This window comes from Ursus arctos, unplaced genomic scaffold, assembly GCF_023065955.2.
Source record: "Ursus arctos isolate Adak ecotype North America unplaced genomic scaffold, UrsArc2.0 scaffold_6, whole genome shotgun sequence".
NCBI lineage: Eukaryota > Metazoa > Chordata > Mammalia > Carnivora > Ursidae > Ursus > Ursus arctos.
The window spans coordinates 42,321,760-42,336,879 of record NW_026623078.1 but is presented as its reverse complement, the minus strand read 5'-3'; positions in this window follow the sequence as shown (position 1 = coordinate 42,336,879).

Below are 15,120 nucleotides of genomic sequence, written 5' to 3'. Positions count from 1 at the left end.
AAGCAATGACTGTCAAATTTAATGAGCAAACACATTTCCAGGAAAAAGCATTTAATATTCATTTGCCAAGCGGGCTGTATTCAATTTGTGGGTTAACACTTAAAAACAAAGACAAGAGGCAGAAAATGTTGATTTTAAAAGAAGATATGGGGAGGACATTTAAAATCCAGATAAAATGAAAACTTTTTCACAGGCTCTCTAAAGCTGATAAAATCCTGTCTCACTAGCAGAAACTGGTCATGTATGCTACCTAAGATTGTCATGTGGACCCTTCTTTTAGGTCGTGGCATCTTTGCCAGTTTGGCCAAGACTGAAGGAGAAAAAAACTATGGTTTTCTGGACTTAAGTTTATAGGATATGGATTGCTATCCAATTAAGATTAAATCTCTCATTACCACCTGGGAAATAAGCCGAATGTAGAGAGAGAGAGGGAGAGAAAGAATATACTCTCAAGCTACACAACTCAAAAGAGAAGCCATTGCCAAACCTGGATAAAAATAATTAATTGACATTATTGTGCGAATTCAGCAAACTATACATATAGTGAATATTCTCTTGAAAATATGTGCTGGAAACAGCTTCAGACTAAGAGAAGTCAATTTTGTATAATTACAAGAAAATTCTGTCCCTGCAAGGGACAGCATAGCATGGCATAAGCAGAATTAAAATCATAACTAATATTTTTGAGCACTAGCTTGCTAGAAACATTACGTATATTATGCTTTTTAATCCTCAGAGAGTAAATTTTATTTTCACTCACTCCTGACATCCAGTTAAGCACAAAATTTTGTTGATTTTCCTCCTCCGATATTGCTAGGTCTTCCCCCTTCTTCCCTCTACTGCGTTTCTAAGTCAGGCCTCATAATCTCTCCTTCTGAATATTAAAATACCTTCTTAGCTGAATTCCTTATCTCTAGTCTTGAGTACTTCTTCTTTTTTTTTTTTTTTTTTTTTAGATTTTATTTATTTATTTGACAGAGGGAGAGACAGCCAGTGAGAGAGGGAACACCAGCAGGGGGAGTGGGAGAGGAAGAAGCAGGCTTCCTGCGGAGGAGCCCGATATGGGGCTCGATTCCAGGACTCTGGGATCACACCCTGAGCCAAAGGCAGACGCTTAATGACTGAGCCACCCAAGTGCCCCTTGTCTTGAGTACTTCTAACCCATTCTCTACATTGTAGCTAGAAATATCTTCCTAAAACTTTTTATCTTTTGTATACTCCTGCTTAAAATTCTCTATTGGCCTCTTTTCACCTTCTGAGTGAAGGACCACATCTATGTGGTGGCATGGGGGACCTTTCATGGCCAGCTCCCGATCACTCTGTCAGCCTTGTTCCCTCCCCCATCCCAGACTGACTGCCTAAATGGTGTCTCTTGCCAAGTTCACCTGCTTTTCCCTCAAAGTCTCACTTCTTTCTCTGAATACTTGCTTATTTCATGCCTTATGACAGCATTTATTTACCTCTACATTTTGCCTAGATAGCTCCAGATTATTGTTCAGGTTTCTTCTCCACTAGAAAGCCTTCCCTAATGATTTCCAGCCTGGATTTGTTATTTCTTTCAGAAAGCCCTGTAATGCTTGCCGGCCCAATCTTTCATAACACTAGTACAAGTATCATAATGGTTTCACTTGAGGTCATGGACATAACTGAATGATCAGGAATGAAGAAGGCACTGAACATTTAAATATATTTGAAAGGTACTCACAAAGGGAATTTGCCAGATGAAGGCAACCTCTGCCTGCGTTATCACCTGTCCTAAGCATTGCCTTGGTGACTAATATGATGGCATAGATGACAGAGGCTTGAGGCTTGAAGACAAGTTAATGGATTAAGAGTCAAGACAGGAAGATATACTGAACAATATAAAACGAGGAGAATAATATAAAGAATTCACCCAATTGTGAATTTGAAAAAGAGGTATAAACTGGAAGAGAGCTCCAACACATCCACCTTTGGTGAAAAAGAGGTTTGTCTGCAAACTTACATAATCTATACAATTGTCTTTCATGCACCACTCTTAGAAAAATAGGCTATATTTTTCACTAAGTATTTTAATGAAGTGGGTCACTTGTTAGTCTATACCTCTCCTACTGCTTTTCCAAAAGTATGAAGGTCTTCATATTCAGCTATAAATATCTGACAAAATAGAAATGCTGCAGGAAATGAGAAATCATTTAATAAGTACCTTGCTTATACTAGCTAATGAAATCATTATGGGACTGAAGTTTTGCCAAATAATGAATCCCACCTAACTCTTAATGGGAAGGTTTATAGCACAATCATATACATGGTTTTGGAATGTGGTTTAGGGCTATCAGTAGCCTCATGCTACTTATGCATTCCTAGAGCTCTCCATAATTGGTACAAACTACTACCCTAATTTTTTCTCCTTATACATTTTTTTTCCAGCCACATCTATTTACAGTTTCAGAAACAGCACTTGTGTGGCCCTTTATTGATGTCTTTGTTCATACCGTTGTTTCCATATAGGATGCCATCACCATCTCTCCAGACATCTACAAACCCTGCTTGTATTCCAGATCCAGTTTAAATCTTCTTTCATAGATCATTTCTTGGCCAGTCTCAATTGCAATGCTTTCTCTCAGTTCCAAACGATAGCAGGACTTACTTTTTCATTTAGGGTCCTGTATTAACTATAACCAAACAAAATGAGATTAAGTCTTTGCTAGGCTGGTAAACTGTGTGTAAAGGCAAGTTCAAATGAATAGTTTAAGAATATTTTACTAATCATAGTATCATTCTACTGCTTCCTGAGGTGTTTCTATGAAGGAAATCGCTCAGGTGTGTACATAGTTTTGTTAACATTTTTATAATCAGGAAATTTTTAAAAGCTATTCCTTTAAAGCACTGAGCAGGTTGCTGTGTGTGGAACAGATGCCCTGCCATTCCTTGGCCAATCTCTACTGAAGTGATTTCTTCCTACTCCAAACTACGGTAGTACTTACCATCTTATCACTTAGTGCTCTGTATTAGCTCTACCTACACAAACATGAGATTGAGTTTTTCATGACTTCTAAAGGTATCTCCAAATGAATGGTTCAAAAAAAATTTTTTTAACAGTATTATCAGAGTAAGTATTAGTTCTTGAAGTGATTCTATGAAGGAAATCACTCATGGGTGTATGCATTCTATGAACATTCATATAATTAGCTGCTTATTTTAAGGGAATTCCCCTAAAGCACTGAGCAGAGTGTTAGACATTGAGTAGATGTCTTTCCTCTAAATGTTAGCCAATTGAGTGAAAAACTGAATTAGGATAAGTGCTGAATTGAAAGACAAATGTCCACTTGTGACTTATCATCATAGAAGGGATTGGGCTGTAAACAGTATTATGACAAAGGTGTTCTTAGGACCCCTACCACTTCAGTGAATCTCAGACTTCAAAATGGAGGTTATTCTCCATTATATGTCATGTGTCCCAGTTGGCTTTACTTAAAGGAAGCCGAGAAATCACAGAATCCAGAACTTTCTCTTAGCAATTTTGACCACTTCCTGATTTTCCTATCTGGAGACCTTCCAGTTTTTCTCACAGCCAGAAATTTAAAGTAGCCTAAGCTATTCACAGGAGCTATGAAAGTAAAAGAAGCAGAATGCCAGATGATTCCATCTGGATACTCCGGAGATTTGATGAGTGTTTAAGGCTTACGCTAAGTAAGGGTTACTTCTTATTTCTGAGAGCAAAGGGCACAGAACTTTCACTCAGGAGAGTGATGGGGAATGGAAAAAATGGGTTCTGTCCAAAGAAAGATGAGTCATTACCTGCCAGGAAGAGGAGATCATTCTTACTGGTAAAATATGTTTTCTCTTGGTTTGCTTCGTTTTGTCTATTTTTAGCTGCTTCTTGAATACTTTTGTTGTTGTTGTTAAAAAGGGCAACATTTGAGTGGCTGGAACTCAAGTCTCACCCATATGATTTCATTAACTATCACACTATAAGTGCACTCGAGTTTATTGATACCTTATGTAATGACAGGTGATTTTATGCAGACATAGACACACAGCCTCATATCTATGGTAATAACTTAGTAAATCAGGGCATGGTCATAGTTTTACTCAGGTTTATCTTGGATTTTGACAGCTTGGCATTCAAAAGCATAGACTCAGTAGAAAGTAATGACAAATTGAAAATTGACTATAACTCCATTGTTCTACCTCCCCACCAACATGTTTCTCTATGCCTGTATGTTTTCAGTGTTTTTTACAATTGTAAAGTCCATGAAGAAAGAAACAATACCACCTAGACACTATTAAATTTGAACAATTGAAGCTAAAATGTTTGAGTCTCAAATCCCTGCACATATTTGCCCTTGCACACCTCTCCAGCCTCATCTCATGCCGCTATCCCAATTCCTAGCTCTCCTGAAGTTCTATGAGATTCTTTCTAACACTTGGGCCATGAGACCTCTTCTAGTTTGAGACCTCTGGACATCCTACTTCTGTTTGGAACACCCTTTTAGTTTATCCCCAAAAGTTCTTGAAATGAACTCCTACAATTTTTTATTAGCCTACATTTGTCTGTAATATACTTCCTTACATTGCATTCTTCGAACTCTCTTGCTGTCCTGGCTGTAAGACCTGAGAGAGTGGGAGTTATGCCTGATGATTTTGCTTAGTTACTAACTGAAACAATGACTAAAATGCTCAATAAATATCTGTTAATTCATAAATCAATTCTGATTCTTCAGTCACTGTGCTAACTAAAATTACGTTCACTTTTTGTAAGTTGATTTTACAAGATGGCGTAAGTCTTTCCCTTTTGTTAGTTGCTCCAGTGGTAGTAGCAGCTCAAGACTACTTTCTGTGTCAATTTCTTGAGGTAGCGGTTTCCTGGATTACAAATAGTATAAAAATGCAAATCTAAATTTATTTAACTGACAACAGAATGGTGCAGGGTTTGCAGATTTTCAGGGGAAACGTTTTCTTACAGAGTCCAGGGCAAGGATAGTGAATTACCTCTGTTATGAAACCAAGCTCTTCAAGAATATGTAGTTTCTGGAAGGATTTGGGGGTTCTGATTTCCCTCCTCATTTCTCATCTGTAATGGCCATTAAAATCCAAGGCTACTGTTATTTATTTGAGGTCTTGGTACCCACTGTTATGGTTTAAACCAATGAATGTGAAAGCTCAGATGCAATGGCAGAATTTCCAGAAAAATCAAATGTATTAAAATTTATAGAGAAAGAAAATTATGAATTTTTCCATTTCAAATGAATTTAATCTATTACCAAAAACATTATTATTAACATTTCCAGACAGAAAACTCCAGGTAGAAAATAAATCACTTCCCTTCTTTCTGTCACAAATTTCAATTAAAGCAGATTTAATAATATGAAATTCAGCTTTTTCTTACCCAGATGTTTGTGAAACCTCAAAACTGTATCTGACTGATGTCAGAAATTTGTATTATCACATAAATGCTACTTGCTTTACCTCTTTAGGAAAATTTATTTCTGTAATTTATTAGAAACAGAGCAGGGTGGAGAGAATAAAGCTATTATCAGTCTTAAATGCCATATCACAGCTGATTTTAAACCTATCACTTAGGAAGGCAAGGAAATAGTTTTATAATCCTAAATTCCCCAAATAATCATTGCTTCCATAGTTCAAATTTTAAAAACACTATTTTATAAACTGTTACTTCTTGTTTTAAAGAAATTCTGCTTTTCTATAACTTATATTTCTGAAAACCCAAAGTGAATGACCTTAAAATTTTGCTTGTTATACACATGTAAACTGAAATTAATTGACTTTTTAAAATATTTTCCCTAGACACAAGCTATTTTTTAGCTACCAAAGGTGTCTATATTAGAGATAGGTAGAAAGACAAATACCTAATGGTACTGAGAGACACATATGGCACATAGGTTCTTTCTCTTTCTACTGTGTCATTGCTAACAATATGGCAATCAACCTGCGTCCCTGGTTCAATCACTAACTGGACAGCCAACATTTTCGGTAGGGTCCCATCTACTTACCAGAATTTTCCAGGGTCGTGGACAATTTTGTGTAATACTTAACAGGAAAACATTGAGCAGTTTGCTCAATTTAAAACTTTTAACAATGTAATTTCCGTCCCTTTTCTGCATAAGGTAGAAATCTCAATGTAGAGAACAATTTTGCACTGAATCAAAGGAATTTCTCTTTGGCTGACCATATTAGAATAAACAGATGTTCATATAGTAAATCTGTCATGTCCTTTTATCAATTTTAATCTTTGTTAACCATCTCAGCATGTATTTTCTATAGGAGCAGGGACCTTCTAAATATGTCTATAGAATTATTGGTATAGAAGTATTAATTTTAATAGGATTATACTCAGAAATCCTAAATAATGGGTTCCAAGTGATATGTTGAAATTACCATTTCAGTCTCTGTACTTCGTTTGCAATCAGACCTTAGCCAGTCACCACTCTTCAGGGCTAATCCTAACTCAAACTCAATTAGTGTTTTGCTAATTCTAACTACTTTTATTTTCAATTACACAGAGCTGTTGTTTCAAATTACTGTTTCATCCAGCCCCTAAATCAATCTCATGTGGTAGTCATGCTACTGATAATAACAATTAACATTCGGATAGCTTTTACTGATGTTTTACTGATGTTTAGCACTGTGCCAACTCCTTTGAGCCTAATGTCAGCGGCATGAGGCAGAAAAGGCAGGTATGTTAAGTATTGCCACTTGAAGGATGAAGACATTACAGTTTGGAGCATTTAACAGACTTGTTCAAGGTCGCAAGGCGAATAGGTGATAGACTAACCCCACCCCGTGTACTTTGCACTACACTACATTGCGGTCTGTGGTCTCCCGGGCTCCTATTTTTCTCCTGGACTCCTAGTACTTAGGATGGTATTAGCAGAACTATCAAAGGGCAATATTATCAGAAGCAAAAATGAATGATACTTACAACTCTATTTGTTTTCACATTTTGGAGTAGAGTCTCAAAACTTTAAGAAGTAATACTTAAGTTTTCTCAGCATGTTGAAGGTCACTAATTGAGCGTGGAGAGACTGCTGAATGCAAACTTTTGACTGCTGAGTGGTGACATTATTCCGTCATTCCTGTTTTCTCCATCCCTAACTCTACACATGCTGCTTGGAATAGAGAGAATCAGATCACAAGCACAAACCAGCAATGTTAATAGTACAAAATCAGTTTGGAGATCTTTGTAAACAGACAGTCTTTGACTTATAAGTAATGCTACGTTATCTTTGTAAATGATAAAGACTCAATTGCTAGAGTTTTTTTCTGGAAATAACTGAAAATTTTTGGAAAATCTAGCTAGCTGATCTGTCAAACCATATCCTAAATATTTACCTAGAATTGTTTTGTAGAAATCAGTTCTGATTAGGTGGTTGTTTTAAGTAAGCCTAATTATAAAGATATTATAATAGGGAAGTCACAGAAATGCTGTTATTAGGTAGTGTGTGCTGCCTTTTATTTAGATCTTTATTTCAACAAAAGGCATCCTTTGTCACTAACTGCTCTAAAATCTATAATTATTAATTAATCCACAAAAGGCTGAATTGGATAGACATAAATTATCTAGCTGTTGGGCCACAGAAATTCAACCAGGGGTAAGTACAGACTGTTGTTGAGGTAACTTATTTTGCTGGTTTTATAAAGATGAAAAGCCTGGGGAAAAGTTCAGTTTACTTGTGAAGGATTTTCAGGGGATAGTGAATTTTGGAGAACAGTCTAGGCTATGTAGAAACATACTAAAACAGTTCATTGTCCTCCCTCCTTCAGATACTCATGTTGATTCCATTCTCCTCCCTACTTTTATTTGCCCAGCACCTTTTTAATCTCCTTTGGTCAAGAGATTGAAAATAAGAAATTATCCCTGTCAGCGCACTAGTACCATCCTGACGTTCTGAAAGAGCCCATAATCATTTGAAAAACAGTGTTTATCATTTGAATAGATAATACAAGCACAAGTTACAAAATTCAAAATGTGCAAATATAAAACTTCAAGTTTTCTCCCTTTCCCAGCTCCAGGTTACCAAGTTTGCCTTTATGGTAATAATCATGATGAGTCAGTGTTTGAAGATCCTTCCTAAATTATCTTTTGCTGTTTGAAGCTTATGTATTCAAAATGCATTAGAATATAGAATATTTATTTCTTGTAATTCTGCACTAATTAAAACTTCCCCTTACAAAAATTCTAATGTTCTCATATTTACTTGTGCTGTGTGTGTATGTGCGCGCGCACGCACACAATTTAAAGTGCAGTAAACCTCAAGTCCCTTCTGTTGGCAATTATCTGGAGCAGAAGCCTGGAAATGGAATTAGAAAAGATGAGGAAAGAAATAGTGGAGAAGGAGTAAAGAGTTTGAAATGGAGATTTATTTTTATTTTATTTTATTTTTTTAAAGATTTTATTTATTAGAATGAGCGAGCAAGAGAGAGAGAGAGCAGGAGCAGGGGGTGGGCAGAGGGAGAGGGAGAAGCAGACTCCCCCTGCTGAGGGGGGAGCCTGATATGGGACTCCATCCCAGGACTCTGGGGTCAGGTCCTGAGGAGAAATAAAACGACAAGAGGAATAAATAAACCTAGACCCTAAAGCTACTGATGCACCTGGAAGGAAAGGAGCTGAAATACACAGGCTTTGGTGCAGGGTTTCCTGCCCAATACATGGGTGCCACTGATAACGAGCAGACACTAAGAAACCTATACTGAGCTATGTCAGGTCATTTATATGAAGGCTATCTATGGCTTTTCTATCTATATTGTTATTAATTATTCTGAAAATTAGAAACCTACAACTCTATATCATAAAGTCGGATAGATATTAAACAGGTCCATGAACAGAATGCTTATCTGAAATAATACAAACACATGCTCAGTGTTGAACCAATGAGAGGTGAGCGTGAGTAACAGTGTAAGAGCCTGTGACAGTAAATTTTATGTCAATCCTATTGACTGGATTGAGGGATGCTTAGGAGCTGGTAAAACTATTTCTGAATGTGTCTGTGAGGATATCTCTGGAAGAGATTAGCGTTTGAATCTGTTCACTGAATGAAGAAGATCCCCCTTCACCAATGTGGTGGGAGTCATCCAATCCCTCCAGGGCTAGAACAGAACAAAAAGGTGGGGGAGGGGCAAATTCTCCCTCCCTCCCTCCCTCCCTCCCTCCCTCCCTCCCTCCCTCTCTCTCTAATTCTGCTCTCCACCTTCCCCTCACCTTGAGTGGAGATGTCCATCTTCTGCTTTTGAACAGCAGAGCTCTGAGACAACACCATGCCTGGTTCTCATGACTTCGGACTCTGAGTGATAGTACTGGCTGGCTTTCCAGAGTCTCCAGCTTGCAGATGGCTGATTATGGTACTTCTGGGTCTCTATAACACTGTGAGCCAGTCCCTGTTTATCTATCTATCTATCTATCTATCTATCTATCTATCATCTATCTATCTATCTATCTATCCATCATCTATCTATGTATCTATTTATCTATTCATCTATATACCATTGATTCTTTTTTTCTGGAGGACCTTGGCCAGTGCAGAGCCAATAAAGTTTCTAATAGGGAAAGAATGATTCTTACTGGAAGATTCCCTTTTATTGGTTTACAGACCCACAAAATACGTTGTAAAAATATTCCTTCTTCAACTATCTCCTGAATTTGTTGAAGTCTGTAAGCAATAACATGAAATGAAGGTTGTAGCTTCCTGGATTATAACTTTCTGGAAGTGGGCACTGTAGCTATGTTTACCTGGGAAGTTCGAGTTGGGTGGTTAGTTAGGTGATTATTTTGACTGGAGAGGCCTATTTGCTGGCAGTCTCTGAAGTGATAAAGACTACCCAAATCATACTCTAGTCACCCATCTTCTCCCCTAACTGATTAGATTGCCTCTACCTTGAACTTGGCCATTCCCATTAATATTCATACCCACTTTGTCCTCAAGGCAGGTGTCAGGTGTGGGTGTTTCTCCCAGGAGCCACCTGTGGCCACAAGAAGTACTCCCCCACACACACGCACACTGCTAGTGTGGGCCTGAAGGAAGTTCTAGCTCTCTTCACTGCGACCTGTTCAGCAATATAAAGACCTGTTGACCTCTAGGCTATGCCCTTTTTCCTTCTTCTCCAGCATTCAGCCATCTACGAACAGGGGCTAGAACTTAGGACTCTTTTCCTTGAGCTTCCCTGTATTTGTTCTCTGTGAGTTGGTAGGAAAGGAGGTGGTATGGAATCTGCCTTTGTTTTTGGCATACTCTGTGAGCCCGAGTAGCTCTACAAAAGTGCACTGAGCTTTTTTAAACACTATCTTCAAACCAGAAAATTGGCATTTAATACAACCAGTACAGATGCCAAATATAGAATACCACTATTACATATTTACAGAATTGTAATTGTGCAGTTTTTGAGAACATATAAAAACACTTTTCCAAAGTTTCATATGTTTACTGGAAATCTGTCTTTCACCATAATTTCTTACAAGGTTTCTTTATTGCCTTTTCTTGTAGTAGAAGAATTTTCAGAAACCTCACTCTCCTGATTGGGGTGGGATTTCTGTGCACGCTCTCTCTCTCTCTCTCTCTCTCTCTCTCTTTTTAAAGACTTTATTTATTTATTTCGGGGGCGGGGAGTACACAGGCATGAGCAGGGGGAGGTGAGGAGAAGAGAGAGAAGCAGACTCCCCCACGGAGCAGGGAGCCCAACATGGGGCTTGATCCCAGAACCCTGAGATCATGACCCAAGCCGTGCAGCCAGGCAGATGTTTAACTGACTGACCCACCCAGGCGCCCCTTGTGTTTTACATTTAGGATCAGGCCTAGTGCACAAATCCTTTAGACAGAACTTACTCTGGCAATCACTACAGTTGTGTATTAAAGGAGCTTCAGTTAATAGTTTAATACACTTGCATTACGTCCTTAATGCACACCAAGCACACCAAGGAGGATCATGTGGAAGTAAAATAATAACTCCGGCATACCCTTATTTTCAAAGGACTTCGAGTCCCTGGGGGATATAAAAAAAAAGAAAAACGCTGCCAGCGTTATGGATACAGAACAGGGATATCTGATAAAGTCTGGAGGAAACAGATGTCAGAGAGCCTTTCAGGAAGGTACTATGTACACTCAGTCTTCACATCCCAGGAGCTGTAGTTAGCAAGAGGAAGGAGGTGCACATGGGGGACATCTATACATAAGAAGAAGCATGAGTGAGGTATTTATTTGTATGCATTAAGTATTCCAAAAAGCATTTGCTGCTGCTGCTTGATCAAACAAATGAGGTGGGATCTGCTGTTGGACAAGTTTGGGAGATGAACCTGGATCAGCTCATGGAGAAGTTTGCATGCCAAACCAAGGTCTTTGGCTTTATTTTTTATGCAGCCCCCTGGAAGAAATGAAATAATTTTATTCAGACCGGTTTCAGAGACTGATGTGTTTGTGGGCTGGCTGAAGAATGGAAGTGACAAGTGCTAATACAAACCTATGAGTTGTGTTTACGAGGCCTAGGGAGAGCAAGCTTTAACTACAAGTAGATGTGAATGTTACTAAAAGCATATTTTCAACATAAAAAGACTCATCTCAGTTTTTAGAAAATATAACGAGCGAATTCCACAAATGTCAACAAGAAGATTAACCAAAGTGATGTTTTTGAAAACTATTTAAACAGCCCTCAGGGCACCATTTTAGAATGTAAAATATTAGTTTGAGTGTCAATATGTAATTTCAATGAAATGCCTTTTAAATGAAAGAAAAATAAGCCATTGGTCGTTAAGGAGAATACCAACTGCTACCCTAAGTTCAATTTACAGAAAATAAAATAATGGAGTAGATAACCTGGGGAGGCCATACAGTTTCTAACACTAGATACGCCTGAATTTGAGATAGTCAGACATTTGTTTAAACTGATTAATGTCTGTATCTGCCTAATATAGTAAACTGGAGAAAAATCACCATTTCTACTTTCTTCCTTTCCTAGTCCTCCCCACCCCCGCTTTTTTTTTTTTTTTTTTAAACAGTAAGCTCATTTACTATGCTGAAGCCCTTTGAATATGAACTTCAAAGAAGAACTAATACGCTTGGAAGGCAGCCTTAAAACTAACACAAACTTTTCTAGGCATATTTTTTTTTTTTAATGTCACTATATGTAGGACAAATATTTTAATGATGTGTGTCTGTGGAAAATAAATATTTATATCAAAATGCATCTACAAGAGATTACAGTTTTTCTTCACTGTTCAAATTTTTCAATATGCAGTAATTTCCTATGAAAATACGTATTATTTAATTCTAAAATGTTTCTTGGGCATTCTGATAATGGGTTTCTGGCTTTGAATAGGAGCTGAGGAAAGAAAGAGAAATACCGAGTAATTAGAATTTAAATACTACCAGGCAGTTTGTAGCTATAATCCAAAGCATGGTAGGAGTAGCACTGTTAGCCCCACACAGTGGAGGAGGGACCATGCAGAAGCCTGGTAGAGCAGTGGGTCTGGGCTCCATAACATAAGCCTGGCTGATGAAACGTAGAAAAAGTGCTGGGTTGTGAGAAGAAGTATATATATGGGCCAGGAGCCTATAGAGGGCACTCCAAATCTGTAATAAAATCATAAAAGCAATATCAGATCATGGGGAAGATAATCCGATATTGCAAACCTGAGGATACGCCCATTTATAAACAGAGCAATTATGCCCAAGTTGTCTTTACCAGAGTGTTACATCAATTGGGTTGTTACCATTTTAAGATGGCATTGGCTATCTTAAAGGTGCTTTTTGGTTTCTGATAAATATTTTCTAAAATAAAAATATTCCATTTCTACATTTAAATTCCAGGTTTTGGCATGATTTAATTATACTCATGCAAATGCCTTTCTTACTAAAATAACAAGTTAATATGTAGAACCATGGAGTGCATACTTACCAACTACCGGACACTAAGGGGTTTCCAGGTGCTACCTAATTTGTTCTTCATGATAACCTTGCAGGTAGGTACTATTGAGGAAAAAGAAGTTATTTCTCCATGGTCACAAACCTCATGAGTGTTAGAATCCAGATTAAAATCACGTCTAGCAGAACTTGAACAGAAGACTGTAGCTACCAAGATTTTGATACTCTGCTAAACGTCATTCTTTACAAAATAATACATTGAAGTGATTTCAAGTTTTTCCATTAGCTGGAGGATTGAGAATACTAAATAAGGAACAGCAAAAAATAGCCTCAAGGAAATAAGCAACCCAATTTTAATAAAATAAATTTGCCTCTTTTTTGTTAGTAATCACATTGCCTACAATATTAAATATAAATGAATACTCAAAACTTGTTGTTATACCTGTATGGCAATGGGCAGACTTCTAGTCCAAGATGCTAACCTGATGGTTTCATTTGCTATCTTTGATTCTTTAAATCACATTGAAATGCAATAGATATAGAAAAGAAACTATAGGTTACTGCGAAATAGAGAAGAGGGATATCCATAGAAAATAATATATTTTAAGATGTGCGTGTGCGTGCGTGTGTGTGTGTGTGTGTGTGTGGTTTACAGTAGTTATTGTGCGAATGACCTGAAAACAGAGGCAGAGAATAAGCATCAGAGCCCTGTGTAGGAGCAGGCTGCCACAGAGGTGAGTATCAGAGGTCAACCCAAATGCAAATTGGAAAAAAAAGTGTCCAACCTCAGAGTCAGCAAGAGCTGGAAGTAGGAGCAGACCTTAGGGCAAGTAACTGGATAATTAATTGAAAGATAGCTGGATCTGGGCCAGAGCAGGCTCCGTGTACACAGCGAAACTGCTGAGGTATTGGCTTCAGGAAAAGTTTACTAAACACAGCTATATAATTAATGATTGGAAGCATTCTACTTTTCGGGGATCTTAGGATATGCATTAGATGGGAAGTGGGAGAGGAATAGAGTGTGAGGCACTCGAGATGCATGCTTAGGCACAGAAGAGGAGAGAGGTGGGGAGAGCAAAGCACTTTTGCCCAAAGTACATGAAAGCAAAGTACCCTCAAGTTCTGTGCCTTTAGGTAAGACCTTGCTTAATAAGGAAAAGTTTCAGTTTTTCTTGGTTTATTCCATTCCATTTATCCTGAAAGAAATCCAGTCTGTTGGTGCAACCTGTCTATATTCACAGAGCCGTATTGTCAGAATCCCCTTTAGAAGAGACCTGAAGGGGAAACAGCCCAAAACTAGTGAGTAATTTTTACATAAAACTTGTTCGAATGGGTACTATCTACCTACCTACCTACCTACCTACCTACCTACCTACCTACTTCTCTCCCAAATCTTTCTAGATACCAACACTAATAACCAATATCTATATTGAGAATAAGTATGCATGTAAATATGAATATATACACACAAAAGAAAACTGGGAATTGCCAGACATATATGGGAATGCAAAATAGCAAAAGGAAAGCACCTCAGAAAATACATAAACAGGGGCGCCTGGGTGGCTCAGTCATTAAGCATCTGCCTTTGGCTCAGGGCGTGATCCCAGGTCCCTGGGATTGAGCCCTGCATCAGGCCCCTCTGCTGGGAGCCTGCTTCTTCCTCTCCCACTCCCCCTGCTTGTGTTCCCTCTCTCACTGGCTGTCTCTCTGTCAAATAAATAAATAAATAAATAAATAAATAAATAAATAAAAAGAAAATACATAAACAAGTAGGGAAATAGAACTTATGTAATTAAAAAAAAGAGAACTTTAAAAAATTGGAATTAGTATGCTCAGAGATTCAAGAGAATACTGTTCCTATAAAAGAGAAACAATGCTTGTCTAAAATAGATGCAATCATATATAATTAAATAGAAATACCAGAATTAAAATGTTTACTGAAATTATAAGTAATATGAATTACAGAATAGCAGAATGACAGAGAATTCAACATAACTCTTCTTTGACCATGTTAATAAATAGAAATGATAGAAATTATTATAGAAAAGCAAAAAGTAAAAGAAGATTGATAGTACCTAGTACTTGCTAGTAGTTAGAAAATTTTAAAATATGGATGGAGATTGGGGCGCCTGGGTGGCACAGCAGTTGGGCGTCTGCCTTCGGCTCAGGGCGTGATCCCGGCGTTGTGGGATCGAGCCCCACATCGGGCTCTTCTGCTGTGAGCCTGCTTCTTCCTCTCCCACTCCCCCTGCTTGTGTTCCCTCTCTCG